Below are 21,187 nucleotides of genomic sequence, written 5' to 3' on the forward strand. Positions count from 1 at the left end.
AACGGATGAACAGAAACCTTCTTTATAGGTTGACGGTGTACACATCTTAATGGTAGAACTTTACTTAACTGTTGTCTTACTTGGTACTGATAGTGGGAGTGCATTCTCCTGGACTTATCAAACTCTTTCTCGTTCAACACACACAATACTATAACTGCCACCTACCAGGATCAGCTATTGAGCATTTTGTTTTAATGTGCTTATTTACAACTTCACCACGATACAGCGCCCCGTCACTGTACAGGCATGTTAACCTGGAAACATTGAACTGCACATTACTTGAATATGAGACCATTCTGAAGCAAATAATTTTCACCCCAAAATAGATATTATAATGTACTCTTGAATGAATCTCACAAGGATTGGAACAATCATCCCCAGCATTCTCACTGATTCCCACTGATCAGTTACTAGCCATCCCCTTTAATTGATATTGGACAAAAGGAGAAAGGAAACATTTCGGATGCAACTTTGAAACATCTTCGAGTCTGTCATAAAGTGGGCGTGAATTACTATTATGTAGTATTGTAGAGTACATTGTATGGTGAAATACTGACGTAAGCAAACAAACCAACAAGATAATTTCTACCCATGTACGGTTATCGAAGACAATGGGAAAACGTTATCTTCCATGAAATCTGCAGTATATGTTTGGGCAAAAAGAACAGTACAGTGCAATGTGGGGATTTTGAAGATTTTTTTTTCTTTTTTACTCACATAATTTCCTATTTCTACTAAGTCAACAAATCACGTTTGAAGAGCACTAACATAACACCAGAATGTTTACTCTGCCTAAGAGATCACTACCGGAGGAGTTGTAAAGTTAGAGTTCATCAATAATAGCAGAAGGAAGTCGAATAGTTTTATGAGTTGTTTTTAATAGATGTTTTATCATTTCCTATTTTTGATGGTCTTCACGCGAAACGTCGGGGGGGGGGGGGCAAAATGCCCCCCCCCCCCCTGGAATAGGGTTAAAGTGTAAACAGAAGGGAAGTAGAGAAGTGATGACGTAATCACCGCGCAGGTATTTTGCATATTGCCAGACTTTATTACCAATATTTCTGTTTCATGAAAGCAGAGACTCCAACCCAATGCACCTTCTGATCTGGAGATTCTCCCGCCTGAAACCCCTAGCAAACGGGAGACTCCAAGTTCATGTGTGCGAAGCGCGAAGTTCCTAGGGTTCTAGATGCTCTCTGGTGCTATATATCTAAGGCTTATTTTTTTCAAAATACAATAGCAATAAGTAAGAAATCCTTTCCAACGGGAGACACAGAGCCAGGGCGGGAGAAATTAAATCTCAAGCGGGAGAACGGGAAATTTTGCAAAATGGGTTTTCGGCGGGAGATCTCCCGTCGAAAACGGGAGAGTTGGAATCTCTGTGAAAGTCTATAAAATATGCAATTTTATAACGTCCTAATCCATTCATTTCATATTTTTGCCGAACCTTGATAGAACTTGTACCATTCTGTAAATTTAGTGTGGCTGTAAATATTAGATTTAATTTGAAAAACTTATACACAACTTCACTTTAACAAAAGACTGAGGTAATATTTGTTTTTCTTTTTTACACAAAGACATGCTGGTATATCAATAGATTGAAGCTACTTGTTTCAATGTTTCTAATGATATCGTTTAATCACCCGAATACCACGTAGACAATAGACAAGCTGAGCTCAAGAACATGAGTGTACATCAATCTCCAGGCATGAGCAAACTAGACTGTTCATTTGTAACTTTATCAAAGAGAAAACAACATAATCACAACTCACCTAGGCACACGATGGCAGCAAGTACAAAATGGCACCTCATGTCTGTTCCTTTCTCCAGCACGATTAAAGACGATACCTATATTGGGAATGAAAACATATCACGATAAAATACCGTTGCAAATGTGTGATATATGAAGCACATTTACGACCGAACCAGGCGGATTTGAGATCTACTTTATAGCGACCCCAGGGCAAAGAGCAACACGGGATAAAGCGAAACATCCCCATTAAACCTACAATGTATCTGCTGTCTTATAAGCTCATGCACCAAGAATCCGTTAGGGAGGCTGCATCGTTTGTTATCAGAGTCGTACAAATAAGTTATTTTATGTGTGTTTTTACGGCAAATGTCTGTTTTTATGTATCTAAACCAATAATTGATAGATATCAGGTAAATCAACCTGCTTATCTGAATTATCTCGAACGCAAAAATCAATGATGGATTGGCCTAGGCTTCCTTGAAACATGTTGTCAGGGCTTGCAAAAATTAGCCCAAGTAGCAGTGATGATTGCCGGGAGAAATTTCACACTGGTCATGGCAAAGTGGATGGCGCAAGATGGAACATGTTAGACAATGAGCTTGTGGGTAAATGCAGTTTCACCGGCCAGTGGTATGTTTCCTGGCTCGAGGCCAGTTGCGCCGCCCGGGCAGTTGGGCCGCACGCACCTCTGCCTCGCTATTACAGCTATAGCTACACTTCCTATAATAGCTGCTGGATTGAATCACTTGCCAGCCGATGCGAAGTCTCGACCCCATGCTTATAGCTATGTCATTAATCATTAAGTGGGGTTGGTCACGAGACGTGACCGTTTACGAAAATGGCACACAATTCCTTGAAATAGGCCTATGCATCATAGATAATTTTTTTTTTTTTTTTTGGTAGGATACAGATAGAACACATTGAAAATGTTTAAAGTGGAAACTCACAACACGTAAAAAATAATATAGGCGCAGATAATATATGATAATTTCAAAAACATTCAATACTATGCAAGAATGTACAATGCCATGATGCAGCAAAACTATGAAAGAATGTACAATGCCATGGTGCAGCAATTTAACAGTGAGTATACCCTGGTTTTCACGTTGAAACCAACCTCTATAGGAGAAGCGTTTCACTTTTGACCCTTTCCGTATCTTCTTCGCCACGACAATAAGGAATTGTCATACTTTTTAATGTTCAGAGTATTTGATAGACCATTTGAGGCTAAATTTTACTGTCATTTGTTAGAAGTAGTCTTAAGGTAACATCATGAACCAAATGACTATGCAGCACCTCCATCCCGCCCCACCCTTACACACACACACACACACACACACACAAGTAAAGTGCGTATAAGAATACTTTAAAAATACCATATACCAGCTGGTAATGGTCTTTTGGGAAATTCAATCATTACGTTTCAACGATGTAGCTGTGACGTTACTTGCACATTTTTCATGCTGGTTCATATACGAAAAAAAAAATAATTGAATCTTATAATACGCAAAGACAAAAGGAGACAGGTAAATACCTATTGTAAAAATAAGATATCCTTGGAAAGTTCAATTCAATTAAAAAAATCGTATTTCCTTCAATCGCTTAAAAAAGCATTCAGACGTAGGTGCGGATATGCATACATTCAAATTGCCAACACAAATCTAAAAGAATGTGGAGACAGCAAGGAAAACAAAGTTCAAGAACAGATGGCATCACCATGCATCTACATCAAAAGTCAAATAAAGCTCTACAAATACTTAAAAACTAACCAAAAAATACATAAAGAGAAATGCAATAGACACGCCTTAAGAAAAAGAAAATGAACACAATGTAATACCTGAAAACGTGAACCACATATTGTTTTTCAGTAGTATAGATCTTCGCAAAAAACAAACATTTAAAGATGGACTCAATTTGATTTGAAGAGGTGAGATGTTCCAAATTTTTGGTTTTTCATTTGACATTTGTTTTTATGAACAGTTAAATGATAATTCAGAGGATTTCTCACATAATATAAATTGGGTTGCTTTTTTCAACTGAAGCAAAGAAAACACTAAGAGGAATGCTATTCTTAAATCATAAATACATAAATACAGAATACTATAATAATTCATATAAAGACATAAATTAACATTATACTTTCTAAAAAAAACAGTAAAGGCAAGTTATTTGGCGTGACATAATATTCTTACAGCTTTCTAATGGAGACTAAATAGTCTGATCATAGAATAATTTTATTTGTCAGCCCAATTAACGTTGCAATATTGCAGTTGACTTGATATGATGGCATGGTAAATCATAGGCAAAATGTTACGGAAAAAATATTTCAGTTCATAAAAGGTGCAAATACATTGGATATTCTATTACAAAACAAATCGATATTTTCATGCCATCATATATTCATTATCGATACTACTCAGAAAGGACAGAAAACTCGTAATTCTTGTATTATCATCTTCACACGAACTACCAAATTTTCTTTATCAACTTTCTTGTTAGTTAGTTAGCTTTTATAACAGCAGTCGCAGCGGACGGGTGCAATTAACTCACTGTTTTCATTTTGACCTGACCTCGCTTTCTTCTTGAATGAACACGTTTCGCACGAAAACCGCTAAGAAAGTGTCGTAGCAAAACTGCTGTAACTTTACTATTTATTCATATTTTTTGATAATCCAAACGTTTATAAAAAGTAAAAACCTCATTTTAACCTGCCATTATGTTACCTTTTTTTTTAGATAACGACGATAAAATATTCCAAAATGGAGCATAACTTCACTCTCAAAACGGAAAATAATTGTCAGAAATCGTTGCTAAAATTTCACATTTTGACTTCGTGAACAACAAAAAACTTTCAAGTATGTCACTAAGTATGTATTTCTTTCCGGAACTCTAAAATATCACATTCGAGAAGTCATGCGTCCGGATATGTCTGGAAATAATCGAAAGCAAGGGCGTACCGAGGGGGGGGGGGGGGGGGGGTGTTTTGTGTGTTCAAACACCCCCCTTGGGCAAAAGGGAGGTGTTTGAGCTATTCAACACCCTTCTTCAGCAATGCTTAGATGTTGACAAATGAAACAAAAGCTGTCTTTACCGCTTTTATTTCCGTTTTGAATTCCGCCTTTCCTTTCTTTTGCGTTCATTTTTTCTCTCTCTCTCTCTTCCTTGTTTTTATGTTTGTGTGGATGATGATACATCATGGAGTTACATAATATTATACACACTAAAGAACTCGTGTACAGTACGTGTTAATACTACGTTACTGCACCGCGCGCGAAGCTGACGCGCAAACAGTAGACATTCCCGATCCCTGCTTTGCTTTCTGACCGAATCGCGAAGATACATTGCGATAATGTTCACCGTTTACCGGTATTATACTGTACTCGGTACCGTAAATTGTGTATGATGCATATAGTCCATGGGCCAAGACCCGAAAAATGGGTTGTTGGTACCATCTGAGGTGGCACAACCTTTTTGGTGTCATTTTGTTTGTCGGGCATAGATATGCTTATCAAGCTATGATAGCATTTCCAAATGAGTAGCTTAGTCATAATAAATGAATTTTTAACCAATTTGGTCTCGTATTTATATCCCTATACTTTTGAATCGAAACTAAACCGCTATACAAAGAAGAGCACTGCCTTCTGTATGTCCACAGGTGTTCTGTTGTAAACGCGGTGCGCTTAGTCTTTATTCAAGGCAGCGAAGGGAATATCCAAAGGGTTATGATGTCCACAGCTGTCACGCAGTGCGCTTAGTTCTTTATCTAGACCAATGTACCGTTATCATATCTAAAGTTCCTCATAAAAGGGATTATCTATACTGTTTTTATACTACCCTATCAATAAATACATCAGTTTTAAACAAAAATCACTCTGTTCATTTACAATATCATTCATTATAATGTATCGTAGTGTACCGGTACATTGTTTTTGCATTATCTTATATTGTTGGAGGGAAATAAAGCGACATTGGCGTGGTATCAGCATTTTCACCGTAGCGTTTTCACAGGAAAATGATAAATGATTGAAAAATACGGTAAAATTGACTAGGAATTGCTTTTGTTGTTGTTGTTGTTTTTAGATAAAAGGATATACACTGTATCATACGCTTTGGATATTCCCTTCGCCGTCTAGAATAAGGACTAAGCGCTGTGGACATCATAACCTTTGGATATTCCCTTCGCTGCCTTGAATAAAGACTAAGCGCACCGCGTTTACAACAGAACACCTGTGAACATACCATAGAGCTGCATTTTACAGCTCTATGGAACATACAGAAGACTGTGCTCTTCTTTGTATGGCAGTTAGTTTCGATTCAGAAGTATAGGGATATAACAACGAAACCAAATTGGTTAAAAATTCATTTATTATGACTAAGCTACTCATTTGGAAATGCTATCATAGCTTGATAAGCATATCTATGCCCGACAAACAAAATGACACCAAAAAGGTTTTGCCACCTCAGATGGTACCAATATCTGGCCTGGCCCATGGACTAATAATATTATGTGTGTACAATGCATGCTGCGCTGCAGCCTATTATAGGCACATTGCATGCTAAGTCAGTAGTATCAACTACCAACAGTGGCGTATCTAGGGGGGGGGGGGGGGGGGGGGGGGGGCAAGGGGCACGTGAAAAAAAAAAGAAGAAGAAAAAAAAAAAAAAACCCTCGCCCGGACGGGGGGAAGGAGGAGAATGGGGAGGGGGGGGGGGGGGCAGAAAACCATATCAAACAAGATAAAAACAAAACATGAATTCCATGTTTTGTAACGCTGAAATATAAAAATTTTCGGCTCGCTCGCTGCGCCCGCTCGCCAAAATTTATCCCCCCCCCCCCCAAAAAAAAAAGAAAAAAAAAGTAAGAAGAGCAAAACGTAATGATGACGTGGAAATATAAAAATTTCGGCTCACTCACTCGTAGTAATTCAGAGTATTTTTCCAAGTCCTTAGTTTGTTGGCATAAATCGTTATCTATGAAGCTGTCACTATATCTTGATTAGAATTGTAAGATTTAACAACCAAAAAATGACAAGAATTCCAGGTTTTGTAAGGTGAAATACAAAAATTGTCGGCTCGCTCGCTGCGCTCGCTCGCCAAAATTTATCAAAATTTATCAGATTTTATATCACCCTCAAAAAAAAAACCCTTTTAAGTGCTCGAAAAAGCATATCAAGTGGACTTTTTTAAGTCCCTACCGGGATGGGATTGGGGTTGAACACTGTTGGTATAAATCGTTATCTATAAGACCGTCACTATATCTTGATTAGAATGGTCATTCGAAGATTTAATAACCAAAAATGACAAGAATTCCATGTTTTGTAAGCTGAAATACAAAAATTTTCGGCTCGCTCGCTGCACTCGCTCGCCAAAATTCTTCAATATCTATTACATTTAAAACACCCTCATAAGACCCCTTCTATAAGTGCTTGAAAAAGCACATCATGTGAACTTTTTTTAAGTCCCTACCGGGATGGGGTTGGACACTGTTGGTACAAATCGTTATCTATAAGGCCGTCACTATGATTAGAATTGTAATTCGAAGATTTGATAACCAAAAATGACAAAAATTCCATGTTATGTATAAAGCTGAAATATAAAAATTTTTGGCTCGCTTGCTGCGCTCGCTCGCCAAAACACATCAAAATTTAGGGTTGCCTATTTACATTTAAATCACCCTCAAAAGACCCCTCTTAAGTGCTTCAAAAAGCATATCATGAGGACTTTTTTTAAGTCCCTACCGGGATGGGGTTGGGGTTGAACACTTTTTCAGAAATTAGGGGCGCAATTTTCGCGCTTGCCACGGGCGCCGTTTTCCCTAGATACGCCACTGACTACCAAGTAAAGTCAGTATAATGGCCTACTGGAAGCAGCAAGCTCTGGAAGCTCTGGGAGTAGCAAGTTACTTGCTACTCAATGTAATTAGTAATAGCACATGGACTTGGTAATCTTTAGTAATAGAAGATATGAATTTTTTCAATGACTGAAAGTTAAAACTGAAAAATAACTGAGTGTGAGTCTACAAATTGTGGTTGGATGACTTTATTGCGTCTAAAATTCATTAGATATCTAGGTCTAGGAACAGTGGCGTAACTACGGGGGCATGGAGGGGGGCACGTGCCCCCCCCCCCCCCCCCCCCATCCGCTGATTAAAAAAAAAAAGAAAAAAGGGAAAAAAAGAAAAAAAAAACCTACGAAAATGGTAATTCAAAGGTTAGTAAACTGCTTTTGAAATCGACATGAAAGGGTGATCAAGAAAAAAAGATATTTTTCTAAGATTTCTTTTAACAATATTATAATTAAAGAGGTATAACATTGTTCAAAAAGCCCGGAGACGACAAAAGATTGTGATTCAGCGTGATTCCTGGTTGGCATTTTGAATACAAGCAGGATGTGCGCAGTGTACTCAGAATATCGGAATGACAAAAAGAGTCGCTGCAATGTTGCGCAATGTTTGATAGGTTGTACACATTTGCTATCAAAGCTTGATCATTGATTTTGCAGTGTTGCTTTACATACTAGTCTATATTAAAATGCCTTGCATTGCCAATAATAAGACTTGACCTTGGCTATTTCCTAACTTTTCCATCTATATGAAACACACACACTCACAAACACAAACAAATTAGGGGATGCTCTGTATAAAGTGCAGATTTTGGACATCCTTCTCCCGCTTGGTCACTTCGACGCCCCCTCGCTGGTCATACCTCCCCCAATCATGAACATAAACCGACACCCTTGACTAACAGTGGCGGATCCAGGGGGCGCACCGGGCGCCCCCTCCCTCCAATGCGAAAAAAATGTACATGTAGCTACAAACGACAGTTTTTGGACGGTAAAATGTCAAAATTTTCAAGCTCGCTCGCTTCGCTCGCTCGCATTTAACCGTTATGCCATTCTCCTGATGTTACTGCCAGTAATTGCCAGCAGTTGCGCCCGGTGCGCCCCCCCCCCCCCCCGAATTTCCAAAGCGAAAAAATATAGCTACAAACGGCAGTTTGGGGACTGTAAAATGCCAAAATTTTCAAGCTCGCTCGCTTCGCTCGCTCGCATTTAACCGTTATATGCCATTCTCCTGATGTTACTGCCAGTAATTGCCAGCAGTTGCGCCCGGTGCGCCCCCCCCCCCCCCCCGAATTTCCAAAGCGAAAAAAATATAGCTACAAACGGCAGTTTGGGGACTGTACAATGCCAAAATTTTCAAGCTCGCTCGCTTCGCTCGCTCGCATTTAATCGTTATGCAATTCTCCTGATGTTGCTGTCAGTAATTGCCAGCAGTTGCGCCCGGTGCGCCCCCTCCCCTTAATTTCCAAATCGAAGAAATATAGCTACAAACGGCAGTTTTGGGACTGTAAAATGTCAAAATTTTCAAGCTCGCTTGCTTCGCTCGCTCGCATTTAATCGTTATGCAATTCTCCTGATGTTGCTGTCAGTAACTGCCAGCAGTTGCGCCCGGTGCGCCCCCTCCCCTTAATTTCTAAAGCGACAAAATATAGCTACAAACGGCAGTTTGAGGACTGTAAAATGTCAAAATTTTCAAGCTCGCTCGCTTCGCTCGCTCGCATTTAATCGTTATATGCAATTCTCCTAATGTTGCTGTCAGTAATTGCCAGCAGTAGCGCCCGGTGCGCCCCCTCCCCTTAATTTCTAAAGCGACAAAATATAGCTACAAACGGCAGTTTGAGGACTGTAAAATGTCAAAATTTTCAAGCTCGCTCGCTTCGCTCGCTCGCATTTAATCGTTATATGCAATTCTCCTAATGTTGCTGTCAGTAATTGCCAGCAGTAGCGCCCGGTGCGCCCCCTCCCCTTAATTTCTAAAGCGACAAAATATAGCTACAAACGGCAGTTTGAGGACTGTAAAATGTCAAAATTTTCAAGCTCGCTCGCTTCGCTCGCTCGCATTTAATCGTTATGCAATTCTCCTAATGTTGCTGTCAGTAACTGCCAGCAGTAGCGCCCGGTGCGCCCCCTCCCCTTAATTTCTAAAGCGAAAAAAATTAGCTACAAACGGCAGTTTGGGGACTGTAAAATGTCAAAATTTTCAAGCTCGCTCGCTTTGCTCGCTCGCATTTTATCGTTATGCAATTCTCCTGATGTTGCTGTCAGTAATTGCCAGCAGTTGCACCCGGTGCGCCCCCTCCCCTTAATTTCTAAGGCGAAAAAATATAGCTACAAACGGTAGTTTGGGGACTGTAAAATGTCAAAATTTTCAAGCTCGCTCGCTTCGCTCGCTCGCATTTAATCGTTATGCAATTGTCCTGATGTTGCTGTCAGTAATTACCAGCAGTAGCGCCCGGTGCGCCCCCTCCCCTTAATTTCTAAAGCGAAAAAAATTAGCTACAAACGGCAGTTTGGGGACTGTAAAATGTCAAAATTTTCAAGCTCGCTCGCTTCGCTCGCTCGCATTTAACCGTTATATGCCATTCTCCTGATGTTACTGCCAGTAATTGCCAGCAGTTGCGCCCGGTGCGCCCCCCCCCCCGAATTTCCAAAGCGAAAAAAATATAGCTACAAACGGCAGTTTGGGGACTGTACAATGCCAAAATTTTCAAGCTCGCTCGCTTCGCTCGCTCGCATTTAATCGTTATGCAATTCTCCTGATGTTGCTGTCAGTAATTGCCAGCAGTTGCGCCCGGTGCGCCCCCTCCCCTTAATTTCCAAATCGAAGAAATATAGCTACAAACGGCAGTTTTGGGACTGTAAAATGTCAAAATTTTCAAGCTCGCTTGCTTCGCTCGCTCGCATTTAATCGTTATGCAATTCTCCTGATGTTGCTGTCAGTAATTGCCAGCAGTTGCGCCCGGTGCGCCCCCTCCCCTTAATTTCTAAAGCGACAAAATATAGCTACAAACGGCAGTTTGAGGACTGTAAAATGTCAAAATTTTCAAGCTCGCTCGCTTCGCTCGCTCGCATTTAATCGTTATATGCAATTCTCCTAATGTTGCTGTCAGCAATTGCCAGCAGTAGCGCCCGGTGCGCCCCCTCCCCTTAATTTCTAAAGCGACAAAATATAGCTACAAACGGCAGTTTGAGGACTGTAAAATGTCAAAATTTTCAAGCTCGCTCGCTTCGCTCGCTCGCATTTAATCGTTATATGCAATTCTCCTAATGTTGCTGTCAGTAATTGCCAGCAGTAGCGCCCGGTGCGCCCCCTCCCCTTAATTTCTAAAGCGAAAAAAATTAGCTACAAACGGCAGTTTGGGGACTGTAAAATGTCAAAATTTTCAAGCTCGCTCGCTTTGCTCGCTCGCATTTTATCGTTATGCAATTCTCCTGATGTTGCTGTCAGTAATTGCCAGCAGTTGCACCCGGTGCGCCCCCTCCCCTTAATTTCTAAGGCGAAAAAATATAGCTACAAACGGTAGTTTGGGGACTGTAAAATGTCAAAATTTTCAAGCTCGCTCGCTTTCGCTCGCGTTATCGCATCAGTTAGTATCGAAAAAAATTAGCTACAAACGGCAGTTTGGGGACTGTAAAATGTCAAAATTTTCAAGCTCGCTCGCTTTGCTCGCTCGATGCTGTCAGTAATTGCCAGCAGTTGCACCCGGTGCGCCCCCTCCCCTTAATTTCTAAGGCGAAAAAATATAGCTACAAACGGTAGTATGGGGACTGTAAAATGCCAGCAACTGCCAGCAGTTGCACCCGGTGCAACCCCCTTAATTTCCAAAGCAAATACATATATTATTATATATAGCTACAAACGGCAGTTTGGGGCTGTAAAATGTCAAAATTTTCAAGCTCGCTCGCTCCGCTTGCTCGCATTTAATTGTACAGTTATGCAATTCTGATGTTGCTTCCATGAGGTGCGCCCCCCCCCCCAATGTCTTGACCCACGGTACGCCACTGAACACCCCCTCCAAAAAATCCTGGGTACGCCTATGATCGAAAGTGGTGCACTTTTTCTAGCACACGGGAAGACAGGGTACAGTCCCACGTACCCACATCTTTGTCGCTCTCACGTCAACTGTACTTCAGTGCCGTACGGCACTGCTGTACTCTGATCGTAACTCGTACCAGGAATTCGTTGTTACCCACGCCGATGAAAATCGGCAGGGGGTTATGTAAAGGGTTCCGTATGTTTGTTTGTTTGTTTGTTTGGTTGGTTGTTTTTGTTTTTTGTTTGTTTGTTTGTTTGTTTGTTTGTTTGTGTACAAGATAACAAGAGAACGGGTAAACGGATTTGCACGAAATGTTCAGGGAATGTTTGGATAATGACAGGAAAGAATCGATTAGATTTTGGTGATAATCGGTTGACCCTTGCAAATTCTGTGTGACCTTGAAGTTTTGACCCCATGGTATAGTGACCATTCCGAAAATTTCCCGTTTCTCACTTTGCGATTTGTTTGATTGATTTTGGTTGATTGTTTTTTTCGTTGGAGGAGCATTTTGCTCGGTCGCAGTCACACTGCACGATATGCGTGCTCAATGTCAATGCGTGTGCAAGGCCGCTGAAAATGCATCGCGCTCTACACTGTTGGTGCAAAATTGCACCGGGGACGTTGCGGCGCTCGTTGGTGGCCGAATACTGGTGCAGTAGACATTTGCATTCAACCCTTGCATTGAATAATTTCCGTAGACACTAATCATAGGGGTAATTGCCTAGGGGGTACGTAAATTTTGTTTTTCTTTTGCGCTTTTGTGGATACCATCAAAGATCGTACACTCATACGACCTTTGATATCATCACACTCTCGGCTTGCTATAATCAAAATATCCCGCAAGAAAACGGCGTATTTCTCGATTTTTAGCGCTTTTTCCGCGACCCGTCGCGTAGACAATACTCTTAAAACTGGACTTAATTCGCGCGCGCTTGGAAAAGTTCCGATTCTGCACTTTTGACGGTGGAATTTGGGATTTTCGATGGATTTTTGGAGGAGACTTAAGGACTTTCCTGTACGTGAATGAGTGTTAATACCGTATGTGTAATGATGTGATTTGCGTGTGATGTGACTGTAGAACCAAAGATCGTACACTTCAGTGTACGATCTTTGGTAGAACTCACTGGCTGGTGATAAAGCACACTGGCAATTAAGTGGCCGAATTCTGGTAGATGACCGAATGCACATTATGTTTACCCCGACTTTGTACTTAGGCGTGGGGGTCTGCCGCCTTTGACGGCCCCTCTCTAGTTGTAAATGTAACTTACTAGTGCAGTAAAATCTGCGGTAAGTCCGAATAATCCAATGTCATGAATTTGCAACTGGTATCATAGCTGACAGATATTCAAATATTAGCTACATTCTTTTTAATAGGCCAGTTCTGATAACGTAAGTGCTTGTTTTTGAGGTGGCGAACGCGAAGTCCCCTGCAACGCACTGGTACCATGATTGTACTTATCGACACCCCGCGTCCCACTCTCATAGCATGCATGTGATGTGCAGTGTACAAGACATCCGCAGTAGCCACCTCGCATCGCTCAGTAACAGTATACGCTGCATTGCATCGACCAATCAGCTCATTGGATCGAAGCAGCGTGGAAAGTCCATTCATTACGCAAGCGCAAATCAGTTTTTCTTAGAATATGACGTCATTAATCTGGCATTTTCCCAATTGCAACCTACGCATCCGAAGCTTGGGTTCTACGGAAGGCAGATTAGAAAAGAATCTGTGCATTTGAAAATAAATGTTATCGCAGAATTTTGAGAGTCCCGTGGGTGGAACGACGAACAAATGAAGACATCACAAAGGTACTCAATGTACCGAGTGACTGGCTACTGAAGTATGTAAAGAAACAGAAGCTTGGATATTTTGGGCATATTATGAGACACAGTAGGATGGAAAAGAGAGTCCTTATGGCCCAATTCCCTGGAAAGCGTATAACCGGGGGGCCAAAACCTTAAAACAGAGGTCGAGTTGCACTCTCTCTACAAACTAAGTAGACCATGCTTATTTTCAAGTTTTTATTGTAGCAAGCAACATTCCACTGGTCTACCTCGAAAAATTTGTTGCGAAAGCTTCCAAATCCAAGATGGCGTCCAAAATGGCCGCCATATTTACTGAATTTGTTATTTGAATGATAGAATTCGACAGAAACATCAGATTTCAACAAATGTGATGTCATATGAAAGAGAATAAAAGTTTCTACAAGTTGATACCATTTTTGTGGGTTATTGTGATAACTGGATTGATATTTTAAGGAAAAAACACTCATTTTTGATATTTTTCTGAAAAAAGAAAAATCATGAAAATGCTTGATTCAGCATAAATCAGAGAATGACTGAAGGATTATCTTGAAACGTTTCAGGAATTTTGTTTGACATATAATTAATATTTCGAGAAAATTAGAGGTCAGTACCGCTTTTTGTTCAGGAGTAATAATGTCTCAAACTTGAAAACTCACTTTGAAAAAATGGGCACTTTAGTTGTGACAAGACCTTGTTGGTCATAAAAAAAGTCTGCGCGCGTCAAGACTACTACACGCACCACTGGCACTGGCGCGTGTAGCAGTGACTGTGGTGCGTGTAGTAGTCTTAGCAAACGCAGACTCTTGCTTTGACAAACAAGGGTTTGCGCATGCAAACTAACTTTTCGTACCAAGTGGTAGCTCAGGTGACGCTGATCGCTATTATTTCAAAGTAGATTGTTCTGAAGCAGATGAGATGAAGCAAAAAAATATATATATATTTTTTTTCAAATAGAGGTAGTATAGCTTGAAACTTGGCACCAATCTTGTCATAGATAGTTTAAAGGACAAGTTTTCCCTCATAGACATGCGGGTTGAGTGAATGCAGCAATATTAGTAGAACACATCAGTGAGAGTTTGAGCAAAATCAGACAATCTGTTAAAAAGTATGAATTTTTGAAGTTTCTACTTAGTCATGGCTGGATGGAAAGACTTTTATTATACTATAGCTTGTGATGTCACATGAGTACAACGATATAAAGAAAGAATAAAGAAAATTCAACATACAACTGTATTTCCATTTTTCTCGCATAACAAAAGAACACACGACTTCTCTCTTTCAGAAGGCAGGGGGAATAATATTACCCTTAACATACGTCAGTCGCAAGTCGAAGAAATGTGCACTTTATTTAAACAGTAAAGTCAAACTTTCACTGATGTGTTCTACTAATATTGCTGCATTCTCTCAATCCTTATGTATATGAAGGTGGACTTGTCCTTTAAGGCAGAATTCAGATCAACCACAAAAAAAGAAAAAATTAAGATGACAGCCATCAAAGTTGACATAGTTTATCGCGCCAAATTAAATGTATTATCATGATTACCCACGCCGATGAAAATCGGCAGGGGGTTATGTAAAGGGTTCCGTATGTTTGTTTGTTTGTTTGTTACCCACGCCGATGAAAATCGGCAGGGGGTTATGTAAAGGGTTCCGTATGCTTGTTTGTTTGTTTGTTTGTTTGATCGTACACTCATACGACCTTTGATATCAACACACTCTCGGCTTGCTATAAGCAAAATATCCCGCAAGAAAACGGCGTATTTCTCGATTTTTAGCGCTTTTTCGGCGACCCGTAACGTAGACAATACTCTTAAAACTGGACTTAATTCGCGCGCGCTTGGAAAAGTTCCGAATCTGCACTTTTGACGGTGGAATTTGGGATTTTCGATGGATTTTTGGAGGAGACTAAAGGACTTTCCTGTGGTGAATGAGTGTTACCGTATGTGAAATGATGTGATTTGCGTGTGATGTGACTGTAGAACCAAAGATCGTACACTTCAGTGTACGATCTTTGGTAGAACGCACTGGCTGGTGATAAAGGACACTGGCAATTAAGTGACCGAATTCTGGTAGATGACCGAATGCACAGTATGTTTACCCCGACTTTGTACAAGGCGTGGGTCTGCCGCCTTTGACGGCCCCTCTCTAGTTTGATTGTTTTTGTTTTTGTTTTTTTGTTTTTTGTTTGTTTGTTTGTGTACAAGATAACAAGAGAACGGGTAAACGGATTTGCACGACATGTTCAGGGGATGTTTGGATAATGGCAGGAAAGAATCGATTAGATTTTGGTATTAATCGGTTGACCCTTGCAAATTCTGAGTGACCTTGAAGTTTTGACCCCATGGTATAGTGACCACTCCGAAAATTTCCCGTTTCTCACTTTGCGATTTTCCGCTACCATACGAAAACATAAACTCCCAAACGATCCGACTTCGCTGCTCAAATGTTCGTAAGAATTCCGAAATTTACGTTTAGGCCTATTTGAGGGACTATGTCCTTCTAGATTTATGAAAGTTCGTTCTCCGTCGTCACAAACTGGCCCGTATTTTGATGATTTTTCAAATTAACATTGATTGTTTTTTTCGTTGGAGGAGCATTTGCTCGGTCGCAGTCACACTGCACGATATGCGCGCTCAATGTCAATGCGTGTGCAAGGCCGCTGAAAATGCATCGCGCTCTACACTGTCGGTGCAAAATTGCATCGGGGACGTTGCGGCGCTCGTTGGTGACCGAATACTGTTGCAGTAGACATTTGCATTCAACCCTTGCATTGAATAATGCCCGTAGACACTAATCATAGGGGTAATTGCCTAGGGGGTACGTAAATTTTGTTTTTCTTTTGCGCTTTTGTGGATACCATCAAAGATCGTACACTCATACGACTTTTGATATCATCACACTCTCGGCTTGCTATAATCAAAATATCCCGAAAGAAAACGGCGTATTTCTCGATTTTTAGCGCTGTTTCGGCGACCCGTCGCGTAGACAATACTCTTAAAACTGGACTTAATTCGCGCGCGCTTGGAAAAGTTCCGATTCTGCACTTTTGACGGTGGAATTTGGGATTTTCGATGGATTTTTGGAGGAGACTAAAGGACTTTCCTGTTGTGAAATGATGTGATTTGCTTGTGATGTGACTGTAGATCCAAAGATCGTACACTTCAGTGTACGATCTTTGGTAGAACTCACTGGCTGGTGATAAAGCACACCGGCAATTAAGTGACCGAATTCTGGTAGATGACCGAATGCACATTATGTTTACCCCGACTTTGTACAAGGCGTGGGTCTGCCGCCTTTGACGGCCCCTCTCTAGTTTTCATATAATTTTGTCTGTTGTGCTATCTATTTATATGTTTTTACATATTTCAAACATTGTAATGCTATTTCAATCCGTCTTAGGTATTTATAGAGACATTTTTAAGACCAGTGATATTCTACTCTCCAAAAAAGAGAAAAAATCGCGTGGAAGTATTCACTTTTGAAAGAGTGATTAACAGAAAACAGTGAATTTAGAGTGAAATTAGAGTGAATTTTGAGTGAAAATGTTCATTTTCACTCATTTTAGAGTTACCTTAGGGACCACTCGTCATTCTTTGAGTGATCCCTGAGGTCACTCTAAAATGAATGAAAATGAACATTTTCACTCTCGAGTGATTCTGATATCTACTATGGGAAAGCATCTAACAATGGCCTATGTTCAGATCAATTGTGACACTATAACTAACATGAAATCAGCCTAAAAACAATGTAAGAAAAATCTAATAACAGTAAATACAGTTTCAGCATGCTTATTTGTAAATGTGAATATACAGCACGAAAAATAAATTTGGACAGTTTTATTCGAAAAATATACTGAAAAATGATTTCGCACAAGACATTTAAAAGCAAATTTGAGAAATTGCCGCCATGTCGGATTTTCGGGGGGGGGGGGGGGTGGGATCAGAAGGGCTTTCAAGAACAAGGATCTACGGACATTATTACACATAGTACCATCATTATTCACGTTTCTGCAACAGCAGAGTAGCATACAAGTAAAAAAAAGCATATCTTTGATATAGAAGCATTTCTTTTTCATTAAAAATTGGGCCTTACCCAAAATGAGTTCCACTGGAATGAGTTCCACCCCCCCCCCCCAAAAAAAAAAGACCCTCAATATGGTTTACACTATACAATATCGTTCGGGTGTATAGAAACATATAATAGAAAGCAATATAAGATGATTAAAAGAATATATTAAATCATAAGTTGAGATTTAACTTTGACGCAACACACATAATGTATTGTTTACCATTGGCAAAGATATCACATTCGATTTATATGTGCAGGTTGGTTGTATCACAAAACATTCTACCATGTATAAAAATTAAAATAAAGACTATACGAAGATATCACCATTTCGAACAAGAAACCATAACCATGATAACTGTTGACAGCCAAGTATAAAAAAAAAACCCGTTCTTATCAGATCTATTTAGTATATCTAATAATATTTGCATTGATTATACTGATTTAAGTTTGTACATTAGTTGTTCTATCCCTAACTCACAGTTTAGAACTAGTTTGAGGAATTAACTAAAGGTGGGTTCTGGTTTTACGTGCACTTATGGTAAATAATGCCTTGAACGACAACCTCAATCAATTACTGCCATCTTGAATTTTGTGCGGATACTATTTTTGTCGCTAAATATGACACATTGGCAAAATTTGTGCCAAATTCCAAGCTCCTATCTCTTTTTGGAAAATACTTTTTGTTCAATGTTCAATCTTATCTGCCTCAGAACAATCTACCATGAAATGCTACAGTAATAGCGACCAGTGTCACCTACCTGTCCACTTGGCATGAAAAGATAGTTTGCAGGCACTTGTAAGTCAATAGACCATTACAGTATTACATGTGACCATGTATACATGTGACCATGTAAACACATTGTATGCAAAATTTATAATGCATATAGATATATCTTTTTTCAAGTTTTAGATATTAACTTGTCAACGGTGTATGATATTGCTTGTAATTCCATAAATATGAATTATGTCTCCTCTCAGTAAATCGCAATCACTATCGCAGGTTTCAAAATAATTATTCGGTTCTTCTTTGATAAATACTAAATCATGCATTTTTACATTTCATTCTTTCTTCAAAACAATATAAAATATGAATATCCTCCCCCCCCCCCCCCCCCCCATTTATCACAATACACAGCTAAAGTGGTATCAACTTTTAGGAAGTTTTACTCTCCTTCACATGACATCAAAGTTTCTGCAATCCGATGTCTCTTTCAATAGAAATGTTAATTTCAATAAAAATGGCGACGCTATTGGACCGCATCTGTACTTTGGAGGTTTTTGTAACAAATCTACTAAGGTGTACTTACGAAACATTGCTTAGTACGTTTAGTAATTTTATGTATGGTCTTATTTATAGAGAGAGTGGAACTCGAAAAGTAAGCACAAACTTGGATTTGACCCTCTGTGACATCTTTGGAAACAGATGCGTGTAAAAACATGATATTATGTAAAATGAGATTTCAAGTTTGAGACATTACAACTCCTGAACCAAATACAATGCTGACCTCTAATTTTCTCCAAATATTGATTATATGGGAAAGATGTTAATTTCTACATGTTTTTCGTAAACATTTTTAATTTGATTTATTTTTTTTTACTTTTTAGAGAATTATTTACGGTGCATTCTGAACAATGTCTCCATAAAAACCTAAGATGGTTTGAAATAGCATTACAAGTTTCAAATTTATATAAAAACCATATAAACAAACCATATAAGTAAAACAGACAAAATTATATCAAAATCGAAATGATACATTTACTCTGGCGAAACACACTATGTCAGCTTTGATGGCCTGCAATCTTGATTTTTTTTTTGAGTGATTGATCCAAATTTTGTCAGAAACTTTCTAAAGCCAGGTTGTTTCCAGCTTCTATCTCTATTTGAAAGATATTTTTGCTTCATCTGATCTGCTTCAGAACAATTTATTTATTTATTTATTTATTTAGTCATATTTATACAGGGTGGCCCTATCAGTAGTCAACGCACTGTTCTCCCTAGAGGCCCTGTGTCACAAACTCATTCATAAAAGTCAAACGAAACAGACAAATAACACTACAGAAATATACAACAGAGATTACAGAAAATGGATCTAACAAGATCAACATAAATATCAGATAACAAATAACCCAGGTTATGAGGCGAAATGTTTCAAATAATTACAGCAAAAGGTAGCTTTTGAAGGAGAACTGCGTATAATTGCAGGAAGTGCATTCCAAAGCATAGCTCCAGAGAAAGAAAAAGCCCTTTTCCCACTCTCAGAGGTGACTCTAGGCAAAACAAGACCATGGGTGCCCGCCCTTCTTGTCCTGTACCGATGTGTACTACTGCATAGCGTGAAGCGATCAATCAAATAGGATGGAGCAGAACCATTAATTACATCATATAAGAGCTTAGCCCGATGGAACCGCCAACGTTCCTCCATGGGAATCCAGTGCAAAGTTATGAACATTTGAGAGGAAGGTGTTAAAGGATTTGCTTTCAGTATTATCCTTGCCATTTGTTTATGTTGTTTGATCAGTATCGACCTGTTGCGCTGATTGCAATTCGTCCAGGCATTACAGCAATAGTCAAAGTAAGGTAAGACCAGTGCATTACCAAGCAATCTAGCGCTGTCAAGAGTTAGATATTTTCTAACTCGTCTGAGTAATGCTAATCTGGCTGCTATCTTTTTTGAGGTATATTTGATTTGCTCTTGCCAGCTAAGATGCTGGTCCATCCAGACCCCTAAATACTTCACACTTTGGACCTGTTTGATAATTACATCATTCACCTTAACGACCATATTCAGATTGGACTGAACAAACTTCTGTTGTGTGCCAACAACAAGTATCTGTGTTTTATCTACATTGAGTGTGAGGTGATTCTCATCTAACCAAGACTTCACTTTCTTGAGTTCTCGGTTCAAAACCATTTCTATTCTTTCAGGATTTGGATCACTGAACATCATAACAGTATCATCTGCATACATCATTATATCACATTCATCAACTACTCTTGGCAGGTCATTCATGAAAATAGTAAACAACAGAGGTCCTAAAATGGACCCCTGCGGTACTCCAACCGTTGTTTCATGAATGGCAGATTTCTTTTTTTGAACAACAGTATACTGAGTTCGCTCATTTAAGTAGGAAGTAAACCACTTAAGAGCTGTTCCCTCAATACCGTACATTTGTAACTTCCTAAGTAATATCGCATGATCTACTGTGTCAAATGCCTTCCTTATATCAAGGAAGACAAGACCAGTAAAACTTCCTCTATCCATATTCCTCAATAAGAGGTCAGTAACAAAAGTCAAAACAGTATGAGTGGAATGGCCCTTTCTGAAACCCGACTGATGGGGGGTAAGTAGACCATTGTCAACAAAGTAATCATGGAGTTGGTTGTGTACACTTTTTTCAAGTATCTTGACAATAACAGGTAGTACTGAAATTGGACGATAATTGTCAATGTTAGTCTTGTCTCCTCCTTTGTGAATTGGGGTTACTTTTGCCCGTTTCCAACAAGGGGGGATAACACCTGTTCGAATGGAACAATTATACATCTCTGTAACTGATTGTGCTATGACAGGTGCTGCCAACCTGAGCAAATGACTACTAAAACCATCTAGACCAGAGGATTTGGTTGCTTCAATGGATTTTAGTTCCTTTTCAACAAATTCTTTATCAATGTCAGTCAAAGTAA

At 39.6% G+C, this 21,187-nt stretch overlaps 1 long non-coding RNA gene across 1 annotated transcript in view; it reads right to left on the reverse strand.

Moving 5' to 3' along the window:
* The window catches only part of LOC139740025 (uncharacterized), a 30,119-nt gene that overhangs the window by 4,402 nt on the left and 4,530 nt on the right, over positions 1-21,187 (reverse strand). Inside the window, exon 2 of the long non-coding RNA XR_011711536.1 lies at positions 1,773-1,848. This is a non-coding gene — a long non-coding RNA (uncharacterized lncRNA). The remainder of the gene's footprint in view (positions 1-1,772; positions 1,849-21,187) is intronic.

This window comes from Diadema antillarum, unplaced genomic scaffold, assembly GCF_040938485.1.
Source record: "Diadema antillarum isolate AM-2024a unplaced genomic scaffold, OU_Dant_1.0 seq00000826_RagTag, whole genome shotgun sequence".
NCBI classification, from domain to species: Eukaryota; Metazoa; Echinodermata; class Echinoidea; order Diadematoida; family Diadematidae; genus Diadema; species Diadema antillarum.